This window comes from Dryobates pubescens, chromosome Z (assembly GCF_014839835.1).
Source record: "Dryobates pubescens isolate bDryPub1 chromosome Z, bDryPub1.pri, whole genome shotgun sequence".
Lineage (NCBI taxonomy): Eukaryota > Metazoa > Chordata > Aves > Piciformes > Picidae > Dryobates > Dryobates pubescens.
This window is the reverse complement of record NC_071657.1, coordinates 134,021,742-134,045,906: the sequence shown is the minus strand read 5'-3', so window position 1 is coordinate 134,045,906 and position 24,165 is coordinate 134,021,742. Positions and strand designations below refer to the sequence as shown.

Below are 24,165 nucleotides of genomic sequence, written 5' to 3'. Positions count from 1 at the left end.
AGACCAGCTGGGCATGGAGTCTCTGGCACATATGTGAGACAAAATATTGGTGGCCCAGCTTGTCTTGTAAAGGGATGTTCTTTTAAAAGAGATGTCCTGCTCTCAGGTGAAACTCAGCTGTGAGCTTCTCGCTGGGGCGTTGCTGGCGCCCGGACACGTGGACACCACGTGCACGTGCGTACACAAAGCGCTGGTGTGAAGGAACCTTGCTGCAAACAGCTTTGTGCCCTTTTTGCCAGCCACCTTTTTCAGCTGTGACAAGAAAGTGCAAAGGAAAATGTGGAAAACAGGAATAGAATAGAATAGAATAGAATTAACCAGGTTGGAAAAGACCTTTGACATCATCAAGTCCAACCTATCACCCAACACCATCTAATCAACTAAGTGCTGTTTGCTCCTGTGTTTCTGATTTGGTTTGGGTTGGGTTTTTTTGTGTTACAGCTAAAAGAAGCATTATAATAGAATAGGATAGAATTAGAATAGAATAGAATAGAATAGAATAGAATAGAATAGAATAGAATAGAATAGAATAGAATAGAATAGAATAGAATAGAATAGAATAGAATAGAATAGAATTAACCAGGTTAGAAGAGACCTTTGAGATCCACCAGAAGCTTGGAAGTTGTAACCTAGGGAATTTGTGTTTAAGCCTGTCAGTTCTTAAAGCTGGGGAGGGACTTTTTAGGGTGTCAGGATAGGACTGGGAGGAATGGAAAAAAAGCTAGAAATGGGGAGATTGAGATTGGATGTTAGGAAGAAGTTCTTCCCCATGAGGGTGGTGAGAGACTGGCACAGGTTGTCCAGGGAGGTGTTGGAAGCTTCATCCCTGGAGGTTTTGAAGGCCAGGCTGGATGTGGCTCTGGGCAACCTGCTGTAGTGTGAGGTGTCCCTGCCTATGGCAGGGGGGTTGGAACTGGCTGATCCTTGATGTCTCTTCCAACCCTAACAATTCTATGATTCCATGGTTCTCTGAGCATCTCCTTAAAAAGCAAGGCAGTGAAGTCCCACTACATATTATAGAACTTCTGAAATTTGACTTTTTTTTTTAAGGAGCCTTCAGTTTTTAGGGTTTTGTTTTCCCAAGTGTCTGAAGTGACATAGTGGCACCCGTGCTGTTGACCTTGGCAAAGGCCTGGTGTCACCAAATCCCTGAGATGCTTGCTGAAGTCTTACCTCAAATTCTCAGCATTTAGCACTCGCTCCTGGATGGTCAAAAATACAAATCTCTCTGGCTGTTTCCTTTTGAAGGCAGAGCACATCCTTGTGAAGCAAAGTAGGTGCCTCCAGGGACTTGTTTCCATAACAACCTCCCAGACTGTTCCTCTCTAGCCGGTGACTTTGGCTACAAGCAAAAGCACTCGTTGAATATTTTCACTTCCCAGCTATTAGTACCTTACCTTTACAGCTTCCTGAAGATAATTCCATCACCTTATGTCACGTGCAACTGTCCTGCCCAGCTCCAGGCAAACAGTTAACCATCATTTGAAAGCAAGAGAGTGCAAACCAGGAGACAGGAACATGTTTTATCCTTGCACACAGAGAAATGGGGAGTGTGTGAAGGACAATCTTTGCAGCCACAGTCAAGCAGCTGAGAGGCAACATTTGCCATGATTTGAAAGCAAGAGAGTGCAAACCAGGAGACAGGAACATGTTTTATCCCTGCACACAGAGAGATAGGGAGTGTGTGAAGGACAATCTGAGCAGCCACAGTCAAGCAGTTGAGGGGCAACAGTTACCATCATTTGAAAGCAAGAGAGTGCAAACCAGGAGACAGGAACATGTTTTATCCTTGCACACAGAGTGATATGGAGTGTGTGAAGGACAATCTTTGCAGCCACAGTCAAGCAGTTGAGAGGCAACGTTTGCCACCATTTGAAAGCAAGAGAGTGCAAACCAGGAGACAGGAACATGTTTTATCCTTGCACACAGAGAGATAGGGAGTGTGTGAAGGACAATCTTTGCAGCCACAGTCAAGCAGCTGAAAGGCAACATTTGCTATCATTTGAAAGCAAGAGAGTGCAAACCAGGAGACAGGAACATGCTTTGTCTGTGTATCCTTGCACACAGAGAGATGGGGAGTGTGTGAAGGACAATCTTTGCAGCCACAGTCAAGCAGCTGAAGGGCAACTGGTCTGTGAATGTAAGTGTCATTTGGGTGCCTGGGGACAAGGACTACAACCCAAAGCTTCACATTAAAACCAAAACACCCCCAGTTTTGCTGCAGAAGAGACTGTTGCTCTTTCCTGAGCCCTTGGGTTTTCTGTGACAACCAGTTCCCCGGCAAATGGTCCCGCAGGATGTTTTGCAGCAGAGCAGGACAGGGCAGAAGTCCTCTTGATGGATGTAGGGGAGGAAAGAAAGGAAGAATTCTGCTGAGGACACACTATTTTTTTTTTTTTTAAATCAGCAATTCATCAATCACCTAAGAGACTGTAAGCATGAAAGGCTTGAAGAGCTGTTCTGCAGTATTTCAGAGGCTACGTTACCGGTGGAGTCCTGCATTTACCTCCAAGATGAAATTCCTCTTCTGCTCTTGTAGCAATTTGGGATTTCTGAGCAATTTTCTGGTTGGGCCCTGTTGCTTTTGAGCCAGCTCTCATGGATAAAAATTCACTGCTACAGCAGCTGAGGAGGTGAAGAGGACCAGGCTTGGTATTCTCTCTCAGGCCTCCTCGTTCAAGTGTGCAGAGGTCCATATGGAGACAAAGAAGATGAGGAAAAGGGAAATTCAGGGCAGCAAGAGACAGGGTAAGGACTGGAGCGATGGAAAGATCAGCATCAACTCTAAGAGCAAAGAAACAAACAGCTCCTGCGCCTGCTGCCATAGCAGAAGTAGGTAAGGCTTCTTTTTCTTCTGTGAATTGTATGAGCAACTGAAAGAGTTTCTTGCAATTAATGAGGAAGAATTTCCTAATTAAGATTTGCAGCCTAAAGGGAGAATCTGATTCGAGGTGAAGAAAGAAAGATAATTATCAGCTACAAAAAGGTAGAGTGAGCCAGAGCCTCACCATCTGCTGATTCAAGCTGGCAAAACCCCATTTAATGCAACTACCTTGGTTGATACTGGGCTTCAGCTTCAATCTTCTGTGCTATTTGTTGAAATGCTTATTTTTGTTTCCTCTTTTCTTGAGGTCCTGTTTCCTCATCAGGGAAAGACCTGCAGGTTACAACAGGAGTTAACCACAGCTTTCCCAAAAACTCTCCTCTGAACTGATTCCAAGTAAGTCAACCCAACTCAGCAAAGTTAAGCTTCTCTTTATATTAACAAAAATAAGAGCAGCATATTTTTACTTTTACTTTTATTTCCTCTTCCCTTCCCTTCTCCCTTCCCTTCCCTTCTCCCTTCCCTTCCCTTCTCCCTTCCCTTCCCTTCTCCCTTCCCTTCCCTTCTCCCTTCCCTTCCCTTCTCCCTTCCCTTCCCTTCTCCCTTCCCTTCCCTTCTCCCTTCCCTTCCCTTCTCCCTTCCCTTCCCTTCTCCCTTCCCTTCCCTTCTCCCTTCCCTTCCCTTCTCCCTTCCCTTCCCTTCTCCCTTCCCTTCCCTTCCCTTCTCCCTTCCTTTCCCTTCCCTTCTTCTATGACATGGGGGAAGCTTCTCACAGAAATCACCCCTGTAGCCTTGCAATGCATACCCTGTATGCTGCAAGAGAAAACCCAGGCCCAAAGAGGAGGGTTGTAAGTGCAGCTGTCTAGAACAGATCTCTTTAGGCATTGTAGATCCACACTGGGTCCGTGCACCTAAAAGGCTTTATAGAATTTTACACCATCAGAAGCACAAATTGGTTCATGCTCCTCCATTCTCTGGAGAGAAATGAAAGGGTATTTTACAAAGAAAGTGGAGCATTACTGTCTCCTCTTGCTGCTCCTTGGTGCATCTGTTGTTTTTGATTAGCTTGATGGCATCCACTTTCAGGAAGCAGATGCTGCCCTCTTTTGCACTGGTGCCATTCTGGAATAACTCCACTGACGTCAGTGAAGTGACTCCAAATTTATCCCCAGTGAAAGCAGAACTGGACCACAGGCTTGCTTAGCTTAGCTGCTACAGAGCTCTCAGGAAGGTGCACCATTACCATAGCATAAGGGGAGGGTAAGCATCTGTCTGCTGTGCCATGCTCAGCTCTTTTGTGTCCTTGACATCACACTCACGTGCCTGGCTGGAACAGAAGTCAGGCTGGTGTGAGGTGTGTGCTGTCACCAGGATCTCTGTGTTGCGTGGAGCAGTTGCTGGTCCTAGATTCAAAGAATGGAATGGAATGGAATGGAATGGAATGGAATGGAATGGAATGGAATAGAATAGAATAGAATGGACCAGGTTGGAAAAGACCTTTGAGATCATCGAGTCCAACCTATCACCCAACACCATCTAATCAACTAAACCATGGCACCAAGCACCCCATCCAGGCTCTTCCTAAACACCTCCAGTGATGGTGACTCCACCACCTCCCTGGGCAGCACATTCCAATGGCTAATCTCTCTTTCTGTGAAGAACTTCTTCTTAACATCCAGCCTAAACCTGCCCTCATGACCACTATCCCATTCTAATTTCCATCAACTTCCTCTTGCTTGGATAGGTTTTCCAAGGAGATAGAGTAGCTTTCAAGCTAGCAAAATGGAATTGCAAGTCCTTGGGAGTGTAATAACAAGGAGGTTGTAGCCAGGTGGGGGTTGGTCTCTTCTCCCAGGCAACCAGCACCAGAACAAGAGGACACAGTCTCAAGCTGTGCCAGGGGAGGTTGAGGTTGGATGTTAGGAAGAAGTTCTTCCCAGAAAGAGAGATTGGCCATTGGAATGTGCTGCCCAGGGAGGTGGTGGAGTCACCATCCCTGGAGGTGTTTAGAAAGAGACTGGATGGGGTGCTTGGTGCCATGGTATAGTTGATCAGATGGTGTTGGGTGATAGGTTGGACTTGATGATCTCAAAGCTCTTGTCCAACCTGGTTAATTCTGCATTCTGCCAATCACCAATTATTCCAATAATTGGTGTTTCATAGCAAAATCTATTTAAAAATAAATTCAGCCTTTATAAGACCTTGGGTAGCAGAGGTAGACATGGAGACAAACTCTACTCCTCCTACAGTCTTTTTTGCTCTTATGGCTGTGTGAAAAGTGTTGCAGCCCTAGCAGGTTGGCTATACATCTGCTGGTTTCAGAATCTCCATTTTCAGGGCATCCTAAGTTTAAACAGATTGGGCTACTTCTTCTTTCAAGCTCTAACACTGCTGATCTCAGTCATGCCTTCTCTGAAACCGGACTGAAAGCTTCATTTAAAAGCCTTTAGCATGCTGCATGGAAAAATACCACTTAAGGTGAGGAAGGTGAAGGTGAAGAGAAGAAACAGAGTCAGTCAAGAACAGAATGGGTATGCACTGTGAGACAGGAGAGAGGTTCTTAAAGGAGTCCTTGAGCACTGGGGGCTGGAATTTTGGAGGTCCCTTCTAACCCAAACTCTTCTGTGTGATGCTGTGATTAGGGCCTTGTATTGTTTGAAACGTCAGCAGCAAAGTTGAGAGTATGGAAGGCAGCAATGAAGCAACCTAAGCAGCAGCATCAAAACTGTAGCTTTAGAATGGAATAGAATAGAATGGAATGAAATGGAATAGACTAGACTAGACTAGACTAGACTAGACTAGACTAGAATAGAATAGAATAGAATTAACCAGGTTGGAAGAGACCTTCGAGATCATCGAGTCCAACCTATCATCCAACACCATCTCATCAACTAAACCATGGCACCAAGCACCCCATCAAGTCTCCTCCTAAACACCTCCAGGGATGGTGACTCCACCACCTCCATGGGCAGCACATTCCAATGGCCAATCACTCTCTCTATGAAGAATTTCTTCCTAACCTCCAGCCTAAACCTCCCCTGGCACAGCTTGAGACTCTGTCCTCTTGTTCTGGTGCTGGTTGCCTGGGAGAAGAGACCAACCCCCACCTGGCTACAACCTCCCTTCAGGTAGTTGTAGACAGTAATAAAGTCTCCTCTGAGCCTCCTCTTCTCCAGGCTAAGCAACCCCAGCTCCTTCAGCATCTCCTCCCAGGGTTGTGCTCCAAACTCCTCCCCAGCTTTGTTGCCCTTCTCTGGACACCTTCCAGCAATTCAACATCTTTCCCAAACTGAGGACCCCAGAACTGGACACAGGACTCAAGGTGTGGCCTAACCACTGCAGTGTACAGGGGCAGGACACAGAACTGGATTACCTGAATAATTGTCTTAAATGCTAAGATACTAAACACCACCAAAATTAAAGATGCAGTAGGGATTGTGGTGACAAGCTTGTCAGCTGGGGAAGGCAGAAAAACCAAAGGAGAGATTGGGGCTGCCAAGATCTGGATGTGAGGAGGAAGTTCTTCACCATGAGAGTGGTGAAGCCCTGGAATGGGTTGTCCAGGGAGGTGGTTGGGGCACTGTCCCTGGAGGTGTTTAAGCCCAGGCTGGATGAGGCTCTGGCCAGCCTGATGTAGTGTGGGGTGTCCCTGCCCATGGCAGGGGGGTTGGAACTAGCTGATCCTTGTGGTCCCTTCCAACCCTGACTGATACTACGATGCTATGATACTCTGATCAGCCAGCGTGCCGGTGTCGCTTAGTGAGCCACCAGAGCAATGCAGCCATGGGGAAAAAATGCAGGTGCAAGTCATTGAAAGTCTCAGAAGAGGCATGTTCAGTACCACCTGGGAAATGTTAATTCTGGAAAGCCTCATCTGGAATGCTGTTTGCATTTTTGGCAACCTCAGTTTGGTTCAGGAAGGAGGCATGAGAGCACAGCGAGAAGGAGCAGGTGAAGGGAAGCTGCTTTGCGTGAGGAAGCTGGAGGAGCCTGATTTCTTTTTCCTTCTAGGCCAGCAAAAGAGTGACAGGACCTGGAGTTAAAAAGTACAGAGAGGGCAGAGTAGACCAAAAAAAAGAGCTGTTGAAACTAAAAGGCAGTGTTGGTGTTTGAACAATAAATTTGCTATAGGGAAATATACCCTGGGGAAAAAAAAAATGAAGGTGACTTTTAATATAACAGCTAAAGAAGGAGGAATGAAAGCTCATTCCAGATTCAGTAAGAGAAATTAAGGATATAAAAACCAAACCCAACACCCAGTGATTCTTATTTTCTTTTTAAATGGGCTTTGGTACATTTATGAAGGGGATAATATGGAAGTTCACAGGCTCACAGGATGTTAGGGGTTGGAAGGGACCTCTGGAGAGCATCAAGTCCAACCCCCCTCCCAGAGCAGGACCATAGAATCCAGCACAGGTCACACAGGAACACATCCAGATGGGGCTGGAAAGTCTCCAGAGAAGGAGACTCCACAACTTCTCTGGGGAATCTGTTCCAGTGCTCTGTATAGAATAGAATAGAATGGAATGGAATGGAATGGAATGGAATGGAATGGAATGGAATGGAATGGAATGGAATGGAATGGAATGGAATAGACCAGGTTGGAAGAGACCTTTGAGATCATCAAGCCCAACCTATCCCCCAACACCATCTAATCAACTAAACCATGGCACCAAGTGCCCCGTCCAGACTCTTTTTAAACACCTCCAGGGATGGTGACTCCACTACCTCCCTGGGCAGCACATTCCAATGGCCAATCTCTCTTTCTGTGAATAACTTCTTCCTAACATCCAGCCTAAACCTCTTCTGGTGCAGCTTGAGACTGTGTTCTGGTGCTGATTGCCTGGGAGAGGATTCAAATCCCCACATGGCTACAATCTCCCTTCAGGTAGTTGTAGACAGCAATAAGGTCTCCCCTGAGCCTCCTCTTCTCCAGATCCTCACAGTGAAGAATTTCCTCCTGAACCTCTTCTGGCACAGCTCCAAACCATTTCTTCTGGTTCTGTCACTTGCCACCAAGGAGAAGAGGCTGCCCCTTCTTCCCTTCAGCCTCCCTTGAGATAGTTGCAGAGAGTGATGGAACCTCTCTGCAACTCAAAGGTGATCCTGCTCTTGCAGTGGGGCTGGACTGGATGATCTCTCGAAGTCCCTTCCAGCCCCTCAAATTCTGTGATTCTAGTACTAACCCTCCTGCCATGGGCAGGGACATTTCCCACTAGATCAGGTTGCTCAGAGTGACATCCAGCCTGGCCTTGAAAACACCCAGGGATGAGGCTTCCACCACCTCCCTGGGCAATCTGTTCCAGTGTCTCAACACCCTCATGGGGAAGAACTTCTTCCTAACATCCAATCTGAATCTTCCCTCCTCTAGCTTGGATCCATTCCCCCTAGTCCTATCACTCCCTGACACCCTAGAAAGTCCCTCCCCAGCTTTCTTGTTGCCCCCTTCAGATACTGGAAGGCCACAAGAAGGTCTCCTCAGAGCCTTCTCTTCCCCAAACTGAACAGCCCCAACTCTCTCAGCCTGTCCTCATAGCAGGACCTCTTGAGGTCCTGACTGATCCTTGAGGTCCTTTCCAACCCTGACAATTGTGTGATTCTGTGTGAGTGTTTTCCCAAGCCTGACTTGCTAGAACCTGTTGTAATGAATTCTGAGCTGTTTTCAATCAGCAGCTAACCTCTTAGGTTCCTTTTACTCATAGATTATGTAATAGGAGAAGGAAAGAAGGGGGAAAACCCCGACACCAAACCATCCCACATGATCAGTGGTGATTTTTCTGGGTGCATTGGGAAGATTGGAAGTAGAAGGTGCTATGTGCAGCTTGCTGTAGCTCACTCTTTGCTGGCTCTTGAGAGGAGGAACTGCCCAGGTTTGTGAACTGCCATCAGCACTTAGCTAAGTGGATTGCAGAGATGATGAGTAGTGAGCTCTTCTTTTGCACAGTAACCATTAATCAACATTTCCATAGAACATGTCTGAATACCTACTGATCGAGCCAGCTGCAGCTGTGCTATAGCTGTGATGGGTTTTGGAGGCTGATGCAGCTTTTCTCTCCATCCTCCACCCCCCAGTCATGTAACCTATGCAGCAGGGGGAATTAAAAACCCACCCACTGGTACTTCTGGCCCTGGCATTTCTGCTTCTATGAGTGAGTTGCATCAAAAGGTGGTGGGAGGTGGTGGAGTCACCATCCCCGGAGGTGTTCAAGAGGGGATTGGATGTGGCTCTTGGTGCCATGGTTTAGTCAGAAGGTCTGGTGGTGGGTTGGACTTGATGATCTTTGAGGTCTCTTCCAACCTTGGTGATTCTGTGATTCTGTGAGGGGTTTTCTTATGAGTTAGGTTCATGAAGAGGAAGTGTAAGGTCCTGCACCTAAGTTGGGGCAACCCTTGATACCCATACCGGCTGGGGGATGATGAAGTTGACAGCAGCCCTGCAGAAAAAGGCTTGGGGATGCTGGGAATGAGAAGCTGGACAAGAGCCAGCAGTGTGCACTTGCAACCCAGAAGGCCAATGGCAGCCTGGGCTGCATCAAAAGAAGTGTGGGCAGAGATGGAGAGGTGATTCTGCCACTTTCCTCTGGTGAAACCTCACCTGGAGTATCGCATCCAGCTCTGGAGCCACCAGCACAAGAGAGGCATGGACCTCCTGAAGCAGCTCCAGAGGAGGGCCATGAAGATCATCAGAGGGCTGGAGCACCTCTCCTGTGAAGACAGGCTGAAAGAATTGGGGCTGCTTATCCTAGGGAAGTGAAGGCTCTGGGAAGACCTTAGAACTACATTTCAGTATCTGAAGGGGACCTACAGGAAGGCTGAGGAGAGACTGTTTAGAAGGGCTTGAAGGGAAGGGAATGGAATGGAATGGAATGGAATAGAATAGAATAGAATAGAATAGACCAGGTTGGAAGAGACCTTTGAGATCATCAAGTCCAACCTGTCACCCAACACCGTCTAATCAATTGAACCATGGCACCAAGTGCCCCATCCAGTCTCTTCTAAAAAACCTCCAGGGATGGTGACTCCACCACCTCCCTGGGCAGCACATTCCAATGGCCAATCTCTCTTTCTATGAACAACTTCTTCCTAACATCCAGCCTAAACCTCCCCTGGTGCAGCTTGAGACTGTGTCCTCTTGTTCTGGTGCTGGTTGCCTGGGAGAAGAGACCAACCCCCACCTGCCTACAGCCTCCCTTCAGGTAGTTGTAGACAGCAAGAAGGTCTCCCCTGAGCCTCCTTTTCTCCAGGCTAAGCAATCCCAGCTCCCTCAGCCTCTCCTTATAGGGCTGTGCTCCAGACCCCTCCCCAGCATTCTTGCCCTTACCTAATACAGTCTCAGTCTGTGCCAGGAGAGGTTTAGGCTTGATCTTAGAAAGAAGTTTTTCCCAGAAGGAGAGATTGGCCATTGGAATGTGCTGCCCAGGGAGGTGTTCAAAAAGTGGTGGGAAAAAAAGGTGGAAGTGTTTAGGAAGAGACTGGATGAGGCACTTGGTGCCATGGTTTAGCTGATGAGATGGTGTTGGGTGATAGGTTGGACTCAATGATCTCAAAGCTCTTCTCCAACCTGGTTAAGTCTGTGTTCTGTAATACCAAAGAATGGCAGGCATGGTTGGACACCTCTGTTCCCTGAGGACACTGTGTTTTATTGCTCTCATCACAGTTGCACCTGACATATGGACAGTGGGGATCAAACACAGCAAAAACATTTGGCCCTGTGCATGCGGCTTGTGAAGTACCCAAACGTTAACGAGTCCTGCTGCTGCCTGGCTCCCTGTTGGCTTTGGTCCAGTGCTTTGGCCATGCTGCTCTGGTTTCTGCCTTTCAGGCTCAAACACAAACTATTCAGTGCAAGCCCCTTCCTCGTCACTCTGCTGCCTTGCAGGCTGCCTCTTAATTAAAGGCCTACAAAATATTTCTATCTGACAAAGCCCAGAGCTGGCTTCCTTCAAGGTAAATTGAAAGCCCATTGAATGTGCTATGGAGATAAGAGGCTGACATCAATTTTTCACAGCAAGCCCAAAAGGAGTACATTTATGCAAGTTGTTGCCTTTTTTTTTGTTTTTTCTTTGCTTTTTCCACCCCTTGGATTGCTCTCAGGAGCCAAAGTATTAAAGCAGCAGGAGAAAATAGGTTGGAGATGAGAGGGCTTCACCATCTCTCTCATAGATTTGTATTAGCTTTCCTCCAAGCATGGCTCTGATTTGGAGGCTGGCAGCTCACTGGAGCTGAGCAGTCAGAGCATAGAATCATAGAATTGTCAGGGTTGGAAGGGACCTCAAGGATCAGCCAGTTCCAACCCCCCTGCCTGGGGCAGGAACACCTCACACTACAGCAGGTTGCTCACAGCCACATCCAACCTGGACTTAAAAACCTTCCACCACCTCCCTGGGCAACCTGTGCCAGTGTCTCACCAGCCTCATGGGGAAGAACTTCTTCCTAACATCCAATCTCAATGTACCTATTTCTAGTGTTGTTCCATTCCCCCTAGTCCTATCACTCCCTGACACCCTAAAAAGTCCCTCCCCAGCTTTCTTGTAGCCCCCTTCAGATACTGGAAGGCCACAATGAGGTCTCCTCAGAGCCTTCTCTTCTCCAGACTGAACAGCCCCAACTCTCTCAGCCTGTCCTCATAGCAGAGGAGCTCCAGCCCTCTGATCATCCTTGTGGCCCTTCTCTGGACACACTCCAGCCCCTCCAGATCATTCCTGTACTAGGGGCTCCAGAACTGGAAGCAGTGCTCCAGGTGGGGTCTCACCAGAGTGGAATAGAGGGGAAGAATCACCTCCCTTGACCTGCTGGCCACACTTCTCTTGATACTTCCAAGGTTACAATTGGCTTTCTGGGCTGCAAGTGCTCACTGCTGGCTCATGTTGAGCTTCTCATCCACCAGCACCCCCAAGTCCTTTTCTTCTGGGCTGCTCTCAAGCCAGCCCCTGCCCAGCCTGTATCAGTGCTTGGGATTGCCCTGACCCAGATGCAGGACCTTGCCCTTGGTCTTGTTGAATCTCAAGAATCATAGAATCACAGAATGGTCCAGGCTGGAAGGAACCTCTAAAGGTCTTCCAGTCAGACCTCCCCACAGTCAGCAAGGACATCCTCAAATAGATCAGGCTGCCCAGGGCCTCCTGGAGCCTCACCTTGAATGTCTGCACTTTGAATCTGGCAAGATACTCTTTTGTAACAGATCTTCACTGACATTGTTAAGAACTAATCCTCCTAATTGCTTTGCTAGTTTTTGTTCCTTTATGGTCTTTCAGGGGAATCTGAGGATACATAGAACAGCTCCTGGGGTTTTATGTATAGTGATGTATCAGTGATTCAGAAGCAAGCATATGCAGAAAGGCCCAGATGAATCCTCCTGCAAATTCCTTCCTGTCTGGTAGAGTATTTAGGGGCCTGAGTCACGCTTCTGGAGAGGGCCCATTGTCATGTCTTTGTGCCCAAAGCAATGCATTAAGAGCTTTCTTGCTGGACAAAACATTTTAACACCCTCAATGGATTCAGAGAGTTGGTTTCAGGCAAGTAGAGCCAAATTATCCTCTGGGATTCATCCATCAGCACATTGTTCTTCAGAATGGAATGGGATGGGATGGAATGGAATGGAATGGAATGGAATGGAATGGAATGGAATGGAATGGAATGGTGTAGACTAGACTACACTAGAATAGAATGGAATGGAATGGGATAGAATAGAATAGAATAGAATAGAATAGAATAGAATAGAATAGAATAGAATAGAATAGAATTAACCAAGTTGGAAAAGACCTTTGAGATCATCAAGTCCAACCTATTAACCAACACTATCTAATCAACTAAACCATGGCACCAAACACCCCATCCAGTCTCCTCCTAAACACCTGCAGTGATGGTGACTCCACCACCTCCCTGGGCAGCACATTCCAATGGCCAATCTTTCTGGGAAGAACTTCTTCCTAACCTCTGGCATAAACCTCCCCTGGTGCAGCTTGAGACTGTGTCCTCTTGTTCTGGTGCTGGTTGCCTAGGAGAAGAGACCAACCCCCTCCTGGCTACAACCTCCCTTCAGGTAGTTCTAGACAGCAAGAAGGTCTCCCTCTGAGGTAGTACAGGGTGCTTCAGGAGGCTTTTGGTTTTTCAGCTGGCCAGTTTTCCATGTGGTTAGGAAATGAGAGCTGGGATCTTGAATATTCAGTGTCTTGAGGCACAGCTAAAGTTCTCCTTTGAATGGTTTGGAATTGTGCCTGTCAGATTTTCCACAGAGCCATAGCAGTCTGTGGACAGACTGATCACAGGATGTTAGGGGTTGGAAGGGACCTCAAGTCCCTGCCAGAGCAGGACCATAGAATCCAGCACAGGTCACACAGGAGCACATCCAGATGGGTCTTGAAAGTCTCCAGAGAAAGAGACTCCACAACCTCTCTGGGCAGCCTGTTCCAGGGCTCTGTGACCCTCACAGTGAAGAAGTTCCTCCTCATGTTGAGGTGGAACCTCCTGTGCTGTAGTTTATATCCTTTGCCCCCTGTCCTATCACAGGGCAGAAGTGAGCAGAGCCTGTCCCTTCCTTCCTGACCCCTAGCCCTCAGATACTGATAGACATTGATTAGATCCCCTCTGAGTCTTTTCCTCTCCACACTAAACAGCCCTAGGTCTCTCAGCCTCTCCTCATCAGGCAGTGCTCCAGTCCCTTCATCACCCTTGTAGCCCTCTGTTAGACTCTCTCAAGTAGATCCCTGTCCCTCTAGACCTGGGGAGCCTGGAACTGGCTGCAGTAGGGCAGAGTAGAGGGCAGCACACTCTTCTCAATGCACCCCAGGATCCCATTGGCCTTCTTATCCACCTGGGCACATTGCTGTCCCACGGTGAACTTGTTATCCACCAGGACTCCCAGCTCCTTCTCCAGGGGGCTGCTCTCTAGCAGATGCTCACAGGCACATTCTGGGTCTGGATCTGGGCATTTCATGTTTCTCTCTGTGTAGAGGGGAAATAAAATCTCTCCTCAGTGTGCAGTTTGGTGTTTCTCAGTAATAAGAAACTATAGGAACAACAAATGGCCTGATTGGCAAACTCATTTTTCTGCAGCTGAGGCAAATGACACTTCTTTCCTACAGAGAACTGCAAGCAGATGGTGTGAGTCAAGGCTGGGAAGTTGGGCTTATTGCAGCTGGGGCAGCTGGTTGCTCTCTCTAAGCCTGTTTCTGATTTCACGTGGTTCCAACCTCCACAAAGAGCATCATTGCTTTCTCAGCTGAGAACAGGGTGAATGGAGTGCTGACCCTCTTCACTTGCTTCAGGGGCATTGTTAGCATTCCTTGGCATCTGAGGATCATTTTGGTTGGAAAAGACTTGAAGATCATCAGCACAAGAAGGACATGGGTCTGGTGGAGCGGGGCCAGAGGAGGGCCACAAAGATGATCAGAGAGCACCTCTCCTATGAAAGACAGGCTGAAAGAATTGGGTCTGGTCTAGAGACTAGAAAAGGCTCTGGGGAGACCTTATAGGGACCTGGGGGTACTGGTCGATAGCAAGCTGAATATGAGCCAGCAGTGTGCCCAGGTGGCCAAGAAGGCCAATGGCATCCTGGCCTGGATCAGGAACAGTGTGGCCAGCAGGAGCAGGGAGGTCATTCTGCCCTGTACTCAGCACTGGTTAGGCCACACCTTGAGTCCTGTGTCCAGTTCTGGGCTCCTCAGTTTAGGAAAGATGTTGAGTTGCTGGAAGGTGTCCAGAGAAGGGCAACAAAGCTGGGGAGGGGTTTGGAGCACAGCCCTGTGAGGAGAGGCTGAGGGAGCTGGGGTTGCTTAGCCTGGAGAAGAGGAGGCTCAGGGGAGACCTTCTTGCTGTCTACAACTACCTGAAGGGAGGTTGGAGCAAGGAGTGGGCAGCATCTTCTCCTTGGTGTCAAGCAAGAGGACCAGAGGAAATGGTTCCAAGCTGCACCAGGGGAGGTTCAGGCTGGATGTTAGGAAATATTTCTTCACGGAGAGGGTTCTGAAACACTGGAATGGTCAGCCCAGGGCAGTGGTGCAGTCACCATCCTTGGGGGATTTTAAGCAGTGTGTGGACCCCGTGCTTAGGGCCATGGTTTAGTGCTGACCCTTCAGCGCTGGGTGGAGGGTTGGACTGGATGATCCTGGAAGTCTCTTCCAGCCTGATGTTCTCTGTGATTCTGTGTCAGCTTGCTGTTGTTTATCGAAGCAGAATGCCCGCAGAAAGCAGGTATAAAACTCTCTGAGCAAAGCCACAGAGGATCTGCTGGGATGCTGCCATGGGAGGATCTGTAGAAGCATGCTGAGTTCCAGTTCGGCTGAGCATTGAAAGGGAGAAGCTGTGATGTGGGAAAGCCTGCCTTCTAGTGACCGCTGCTGCCGGGAAACGCCAGCAAAAGCCGCCGATGAGTTTGTGGGGTGGGACAGTGCCATCCTGTGGGCCACGGAGGCATTGGCAAAGGCAACGCTCCCGAGTGTGTCCTGCCCTGCAGAAGGCTGTTGGCAGCTTCTGGCAGAGGTGAGCTTGGCCACGGGAGGCTCTGTTGGCACGGGAAGAGTCCTCTGCTTCGGCATTTGAAGTATCACAGAGTGAACCAGGTTGGAAAAGACCTCTTGAGTGAGGTCATTGAGTCCAATCTATTACCAAGCAGCTAAACCACAGCCCCAAGTGCCTCATCCAGTCTTGTTTAAAACACTTCCAGGGACAGTGACTCCATCACCTCCAGGGGCAGCCCAGCCCAATGGCCAAGTCAAACAATTCCCTTTGCTACCAGAGAATAGAATAGAATAGAATAGAATAGAATAGAATAGAATAGAATAGAATAGAATAGAATAGAATAGAATAGAATAGAATAAACCAGGTTGGAAGAGACCTTCGAGATCATCATGTCCAACCTATCATCCAACACTACCTAATCAACTAACCCATGGCACCAAGCATCCTGTCAAGCCTCGCCCTGAACACCCCCAGCGACGGTGACCCCACCACCTCCTCAGGCAGCCCATTCCAGTGGGCAATCACTCTCTCTGTGTAAAACTTCCTCCTAACCTCCAGCCTAAACCTCCCCTGATGCAGCCTGAGACTGTGTCCTCTTGTTCTGGTACTGGTTGCCTGGGACACAGTCTCAACCTGTGGCAGGGGAGGTGTAGGCTGGAGGTGAGGAAAAAGTTCTTCACAGAGAGAGTTGTTAGCCATTGGAATAGAAAACAGAACAGAACAGAACAGAGCAGAGCAGAATAGAATAGAATAGAATAGAATAGAATAGAATAGAATAGACCAGGTTGGAAGAGACCCTCAAGATCATTGCCTCCAACCCATCAACCAATCCAACCCACCTAAACAACTAACCCATGGCACCAAGCACCCCATCCAGTCTCCTCCTGAACACCTCCAATGATGGTGACTCCACCACCTCCCCTGGCAGCCCATTCCAATGGGCAATCACTCTCTCTGTGTAGAACTAATTCCTAACATCCAATCTAAACCTCCCCTGGCACAGCCTGAGACTGTGTCCTCTTGTTCTGGTGCTGGCTGCCTGGGAGAAGAGACCAACCTCAGCCTATCTACAACCTCCCTTCAGGTAGTTGTAGAGAGCAAGAAGGTCTCCCCTGAGTCTCCTCCTCTCCAGGCTAAGCAACCCCAGCTCCCTCAGCCTCTCCTCATAGGGCTTGAATGTGCTGCCCAGGGAGGTGGTGGAGTCACCATCACTGGAGGTGTTTGGGAGGAGACTGGATGGGGTGCTTGGTGCCATGGTTTAGTTGATTAGATGGTGTTGGATGATAGGTTGGACTTGATGATCTCGAAGGTCTTTTCCAACCTGGTTAATTCTATTCCATTCCATTCCATTCCATTCCATTCCATTCCATTCCATTCCATTCCATTCCATTCTATTCTATTCCATTCTATTCTATTCTATTCTATTCTATTCTATTCTATTCTATTCTATTCTATTCTATTCTATTCCCATTCCTATTCTATTGTATTCTATTCCATTCCATTCCATTCCATTCCATTCCATTCCATTCCATTCCATTCCATTCCATTCCATTCCATTCCATTCCTATTCTATTCTATTCTATTCTATTCTATTCTATTCTATTCTATTCTATTCTATTCTATTCTATTCTATTCTATTCTATTCTATTCTACTGGAAATTCTAGATACAGTTTTGTACTTAATAGTGCAATAGTGTTTAAAAGCAAGAAAGCAATATCTGAGCAAGGCATAGCCTGACAAGGAGCCCTGTAGTGTTTCATTTCTCATGCTTCAGCAGTTGCCTCACCTCATGTGTGTTTCTTTTAGGCACTTTATTGCTTTTGCATTTATAGAATTATAGGCATAGAAAAATCCTCTTCAGCCCCTCTGTGTTCTGCTGGCCCAGTGGAAGCCTCTGCCTATTGCTTTCTCTGTGTGAGTCATAGTAATCATTATTTAAATGGTGCTTTCAAACACCATTATAGATTTGGATCTGGCCTCTGGTTTCATACCAGCCCTTCCCTGCTGCATTATAGTAGCTAATCCCTTGCTAATTTGAACGATTCCAAATGACAGCTTTGCTGTCCTGTGGCCATATTCTTTAGGTTTGGTTTGTTTGTTTGTTTGTTTGTTTGTTTGTTTGTTTGTTTGTTTTCCCCCCCCACAATATTTTCAGTGTTGAACAATTATGTTGTGTCTCCTTTTAGTCACTTGCTATTCAGTGGATGCTTTGCATGATCCTCACTTGGACAGGCAGATGGCATGACATGCCTTACTCATGCAGTAATGGCAGGGAAAGAGGAATATTGTTGGCTGCTAAGAAGCAGTAGTAAATAAGTCCACAAATGATAAGAAGCAGGAATTTTCTCCTTGTAGATCAGGGAAGCAACCTGTAAGGAAGCATCCTGGCCTGTATTAGGAATAGTGTGGCCAGCAGGAGCAGGGAGGTCATTGTGCCCCTGGACTCTGCATTGGTTAGGCCACACCTTGAGTCCTGTGTCCAGTTCTGGGCCCCTCAGTTTAAGAAGGACATTGAGACACTTGAACGTGTCCAGAGAAGGGCAACAAGGCTGGGGAGAGGCCTTGAGCACAGCCCTGTGAGGAGAGGCTGAGGGAGCTGGGGTTGCTTAGCCTGGAGAAGAGGAGGCTCAGGGGTGACCTCATTGCCCTCTACAACTACCTGAAAAGGTGGTTGTAGACAGGTGGGGGTTGGTCTCTTCTCCCAGGCAACCAGCACCAGAACAAGGGGACACAGTCTCAAGCTGTGCCAGGGGAGGTTTAGACTCGAGGTGAGGAAAAAGTTCTTCACTGAGCGAGTCATTCGTCATTGGAATGGGCTGCCCAGGGAGGTGGTGGAGTCGCCGTCCCTGGAGGTGTTCAAGGGGAGATTGGACGTGGCACTTGGTGCCATGGTCTAGTCGTGAGGTCTGTTGGGACAGGTTGGGACTGATGATCCTTGGGGTCTCTTCCAACCTTAGTTATACTGTGATACTGTGATACTATTTCTAAGCATTTCTTGGACTATTAATCAGAGAATCACAGAAACATTCAGGTTGGAAAAGACCCTCAGGATCACCAAGTCCAACCCAGAACCCTACTCTACAATGTTCGCCCCTAAACCATAGCCCCAAGCATCACATCCAAACCACCTTGAAACACAGCCAGGCTTGGGGACTCCACCACCTCCCTGGGCAGCACATTCCAATGCCTGACCACTCTTGCCCTGAAAAAATGTTTCCTAATGCCCAGTCTAAACCTCCTCAGTTGTAGCTTGAGGCCATTCCCTCTTGCTCTATCATTAATTACCAGTGAGAAGAGACCAGCACTATCCTTAATGCACATTAGGGATAAAAGAAGTTCCTAGATATCAAATGTTGAGTGTGTGGACTTTCATCCTCTACTCTTTTTACAGTGAAAGATCTCTACTGGCTTTGAGGATTATCCACATTAGCATGAAAACTAAGAGCAGAATCAGGCCAACAGCCCCCCACACTGTGATTCTTCCTTGGGTAGGAAAACACAGTGAAATAGAATAGGTTTGGCTCTAGCCAGCCTGATCTAGTGTGGGGTGTCCCTGCCCATGGCAGGGGGGTTGGAACTAGATGATCCTTGTGGTCCCTTCCAACCCTGACTGATACTATGGTACTAAGAAGGATTTTATTGCTGTCTACAACTACCTGAAGGGAGGTTGTAGCCAGGAGGGGGTTGGTCTCTTCTCCCAGACAACCAGCAATGGAACAAGAGGACACAGTCTCATGTAGCATAGTAGGCTCATGTTCAGCCTACTACCAACCAGCACCCACAGGTCCCTCTCTGCCTGACTGCTCTCCAGCCACTCTGACCCCAGCCTGTAGCACTGCATGGGGTTGTTGTGGCCAATGTGTAGAACCCGGCACTTAGATGTGTTAAATCTCATGCCCTTGGACTCTGCCCATCTTCTACCAGGTGACCAGCACCAGAACAAGAGGACACAGTCTCAAGCTGCACCAGGGGAAGTTTAGGCTGGAGGTGAGGAGAAAGTTCTTCACAGAGAGAGTTGCTAGCCATTGGAATGTGCTGCCCAGGGAGGTGGTGGAGTCACTGTCCCTGGAGGTGTTCAAGAGGGCACTTGGTGCCATGCTATAGTAGTCATGAGGTGGTGGGTGACAAGTTGGACTTGATGATCTTTGAGGTCTTTCCCAACCTTATTGATTCTATGGTTCTATGATTTTATGCTGCCTCCAGTGATGATGAATCCCACCTGGCATCAGGGTGAGCAAAGAAGTGCAGCACTTAACGTAGTGGACAGCTGCAGTTATCCTGAACAGATCTCTCCAGTTCTGTCCCTTCAAACATGCTCATTCAGAAATGAAGCCTTCTGCTGCTGTGGTCTTACCTGTGCCCCATGCAAAACAGCACATTTGTCTTGGGCTTGTTAATTTATTTAGCATCTAACACTCTGTTTGTTTTTCTCCTTGCTAGGCTGGATCCTGGATGCTGCAAGGCTGTCGTGTCAGGATGCTGCCAGAGGGATTGTTAACATCTTCTGACTGTAGAGCTGGTGAAGTTTTGCCCTGTGTGCAGGGAATGCCACATTCATGGACAGGGAACTGTTTTCCTTTGCAGTGTTCTCGCAGCTGCTGTTTTGAAAGGAGCTAACACTCTTAGTTCCTGGAAATCGAAGCTAAATGTGAGCAGGGCTTGGAGGCAGGAGGCAAGAAGAATCCCCTAGAAGATTGAAGTGTTTCTCGTTTCTGGGAAAGCTAAATAAAGCAGGATTCCATTCCCAGTGGCTGAAGAGCAGCAATTTATGAGCTGTTCACTGAAAGCCACAGACAAGCACCGAGTCCTGTGGGAAGCTGAGAGCGGGCACAGGGCATCTCCAGAAGACTCTGTTGTTGCAGTAGCTTTAATTTTAAACCTGTTTGTTTGTTTGTTGCAAGTGGGGAAGCCAGTCCAGGCAAACACATAAGGCCAACCCTTAGAAGAGCAAACAGCTTTCTCCAGAGAAGTGAGCCAGTGGCCAAAGTCTTTTCCATTTCTCTGCCTGGCTTGTGGCCTCGGACTACTGTGCTGTTTAAAACGTGTGTTTTGAGAAGTCAGATCAATAGCAGATGTTTCACAGCTCTGCAAGCAGTCATTGTGCATAATAATCTGGTTAACTAAGAAATGGGCCCAGACCAGAGGTGTTTCTCATTTACCTATGAAGTGTCTTGCTTTAAAAGTGTGTGTAGTCAGTTCTTGTTGTGAACACGTTGAGTCCATTGCCTGCTCTAAAGAAGGTAGTGACTTAGTCTCAGTGGCTGTAGAGAGTTTCACTGTGTAGTAGCAGCCCTGTTTGTAGTCTTTTCATGTGATTTAGAAGGCACAGTAGCTAGACAGCTCTGAAAAGTGTAATATAATTGTATGTAGCATTCCCAGAAGATGCTCTGAAGCCTTCTCCCATTGTGATCCAAAAGAAAACCTCGGCTGTTTTCCAAGCTCCACCAGCCCATGTGGTGTTGTGCTGGGCTGAATCTGATTGGCACTGAAAAGTGAAGGGCAGAGGGGGGGGCTTTGGCCTGGAATGCCATCCCTTTGGCAGCAGCAAAGGTCATTCCTGCAGTCAAATGTCCCTAACCAAAGGTGGATCCACGCTCAATGTGTTGCCAGCTCTTTGCATAGGAGGGGGGGGTAAACCCAAAAATTATTCTGGGAGGGGGAGATACTGAGAGGAAGAGTGGAGTAAAGGATGAAGCACTTGGTGCCATGGTTTAGTTGATGAGATGGTGTTGGGTGCTAGGTTGCACTTGATGATCTCGAAGGTCTTTTCCAACCTGGTTAATTCTGTGTATTCTGGATGTGGGTAGTGAGTCTAGGTAGATAATGCTCTCACACCTCCCTTTTTAGCAGGGTTTTCCTCCTGGAGCCAAGAGCTCTCTTTCCCCAGAGATTTAATGGAGTGAAAGGTTTCTTTCTGTCACAGTCTCATTTTCTAAGGGCAAGCCTTTTGCTGAAAACTTGGTTGGACTTGATGATCTCAAAGGTCTTTTCCAACCTGGTTAATTCTGTGTTCATACCCTGAGCATGACAGCTGGGATTTTCAGAAGGTGCTCTTATGGATGCTGGGCATTCAAGTTACCTAGGACCCTTTATCAATAACCCCCTCTGCATGTTCAGCAGCTGCCTTTAGCCTGCCTGCAGTGCCCACGGTCAGCACGTGAGGGAAAGGAGGCAGAAGGCAGCTCCCCCTGATTTGGCAGCCCTCAGCAGCTGTAACAGGCTGGGACTGCTGGCTGGTGAGCTGTGACTCAAACTGGCTTATAGGACTGGGCTTAAAGAAACCCTGGGGTGCCAGCTCCAAAGATGGTTTTGGCCCAGGTCTGCTAAGTAGTCCTGAGTGTGGCTGTGAGCCTGCAGCTCCCAGGAGGCAACATGCACTTCATGTTCATTGTTTGGGTGCTGTCCTGGATCCACTAGGACAGAATCCCAGGCCAACCATGGGCTGCAGGCCATTAGCAGTTCTGAGTCAGCCAGCTTGGCTACAGATGTGTCCCAGACCATGACCACCACACGCAGTATAAAGGAGAAAGTCTGCTGGGAAGAAGGGAGGCTTCTGTTTGGGCTTCTCTTCATCCTGCTCCTTCCTCTGCCTTTCTGGGTGTTGTGACTGCTGCAGTGCTGCTGAGCTCAGTGTTACGTTTCTGAACTTGGTATTGACATTGGTATGAATTTGGCTATATCACACAAACAATCAACCAGGTTGGAAAAGACCTCAGAGATCATCAAGTCCAACCTGTTACCTGACACCCAACACCTCAGGACAACTAAACCATGGCTCCAAGTGCCACGTCTAATCCTTTTTTGGAGGACCTCTAGGGAAGGTGACTCCACCACCTTGTTTCCCTAGATCTGTTTTCATTTCAGGCTGTGGGTTTTCTCTCCTTTGCCTGATTCCCCCTTCTCTGCTGCAGAGGGGTCCCTGGGTGATAGAGTAAGTGCTAGGGTTTAACCCCAGGTAGGGCCTAAGCACAGAGAGGTGCAAGCAACATAAAGACCTACTCTGTGTCTCAGAGCAGGGCATCTTGAGGTGTGGGACTTCTCTGAGTCACTTTGTGTTGTGATTTGTGTGGCAAGGCCAGGTGGTTTGTCATTAGTAACCAGAGCTGCCATGCACCTTTCTTTCAAGAGGCCTTCAGACTCAGCCTAAGTGCAGGCTGGCTTTAGGAAGGTACAAATAGGCTGCAGATGTCTGTGGGTACCCCAGAGACATGGAGCATGCAGATTAAAGACTTCAGACCATGCTGTGTGTCAATACAAACAGCAGGGATGGTAGCACCAGGACCACTTTGCTTTTTGCTGTGAAACCTTGCTCCCATGCCTTGTTTTAAGGAGGGCAACTGGGATTTGCAGGCCAGATCATGTAGTGAGAGAAGTAATTCTAGATGCCTTACCAGAGTGAGGCTGATTTGTACAGGTCTGGTGAAACATCTCTGAGAAATTGTGGCTGGGAGAGGTTTCTCTTCTGTTTGTTGCACTGAAAACCTGAAGCCTTTCAAATGAAGTGTGTGGTGAACAGAATTTTTTGGCTGGATCACTTGCTTCAGGCCTGTTGGGTGGCTTCAGACTCTGAATGCAAGTATTTTCAGTGGGAGAAAAGAGGGTATTTGGCCTGAAAGTTGACCAAGGAGATTGGACCCAGCTGAGGTTTTGAACAGCCAATCATTGTCTGTATTGGTGATGCCACAATAATGATAATCTATTTGGGCTCAAACCAAGTGTTGCCCAGGCCAGAACCTGATTAACCCATGTAACTAGATATTTGTGATTGTTCCTACCAGTGTGATCCACTGTTCAATAGGCTAGACATGAATAAAGTCAATATTTTTTAAAGTGTGATGTGTTTGGGGTTTGTTGCTCTTTTTTACTACATCTGAGACTGGTTGCACTTTGGGGCTCTACCTTCATATGAAATATTGGATGGGGGCCTACTAGAGCTGTGCAGCTTCCTTAGGGTGGTTCAGAGCCACCTGCAGAATCATAGCATCAATAAGGTTGGAAAAGACCTCAGAGGTCATCAAGTCCAACCTATCACCCAACACCTCATGACTAACTAAAGCTTGGTTTCAAGTGCCACAACCAATCCCTTTTTGAACACCTCCAGGGATGGTGACTCCACCACCTCCCTGGGGAGCATAGATACAGTGGTGGTTGGTGTGATGAATAGTGAGCATTGATTTACACACAGCATTTGTTTTCTTCCAGCTGAAGACTGAGTATTTGGAATGGAATGGAATGGAATGGAATGGAATGGAATGGAATGGAATGGAATGGAATGGAATGGAATGGAATAGAATAGAATAGAATAGAATAGAATAGAATAGAATAGAATAGAATAGAATAGAATAGAATAGAATAGAATAGAATAGAATAGAATAGAATTAACCAGGTTGGAAAAGACCTTTGAGATCATCAACTCCAACCTATCACCCAACACCATCTAATCAACTAAACCATGGCACCATTTGGGCTTTTCTGCTCCCTCTCAGTTATGCAAAGAACTTCTGGGGAGGGACTTTTTAGGGTGTTTGAAAGTGATAGCACTAGGGGGAATGGATCCAAGCTAGAGGAGGGGAGATTTAGGTTAGATGTTAGGAAGAAATTCTTCCCCATGAGGGTGGTGAGACACTGGAACAGGTTGTCCAGGGAGGTGGTGGAAGCCTCATCCCTGAAAGTATGAAGGGCAGGCTGGATGTGGCTCTGAGCATCCTGATTGAATGTGAGATGTCCCTGCCTGTCTCGGTCCGGAGAGGGAAGGAGACTAGTTCTTTTGAATATTCCCGTGCTGTGAAATTAATCGGCACAAACGAGGCCAAAATATCAACAGCTAGACTATTTATTACATAGAGAAAATGGAAATAAGAAGGGGAGAGCGAGAAGATAG

The 24,165-nt window shown here is 47.7% G+C and overlaps 1 long non-coding RNA gene across 1 annotated transcript; it reads left to right on the top strand.

Moving 5' to 3' along the window:
• Positions 1 to 2,385: 2,385 nt before the first annotated feature.
• LOC128899374 (uncharacterized) lies at positions 2,386 to 23,113 on the top strand. The gene is made up of 3 exons (XR_008463076.1): positions 2,386 to 2,836; positions 3,132 to 3,220; positions 19,725 to 23,113. It is a non-coding gene; the product is annotated as an uncharacterized LOC128899374 (long non-coding RNA).
• Positions 23,114 to 24,165: the final 1,052 nt, after the last annotated feature.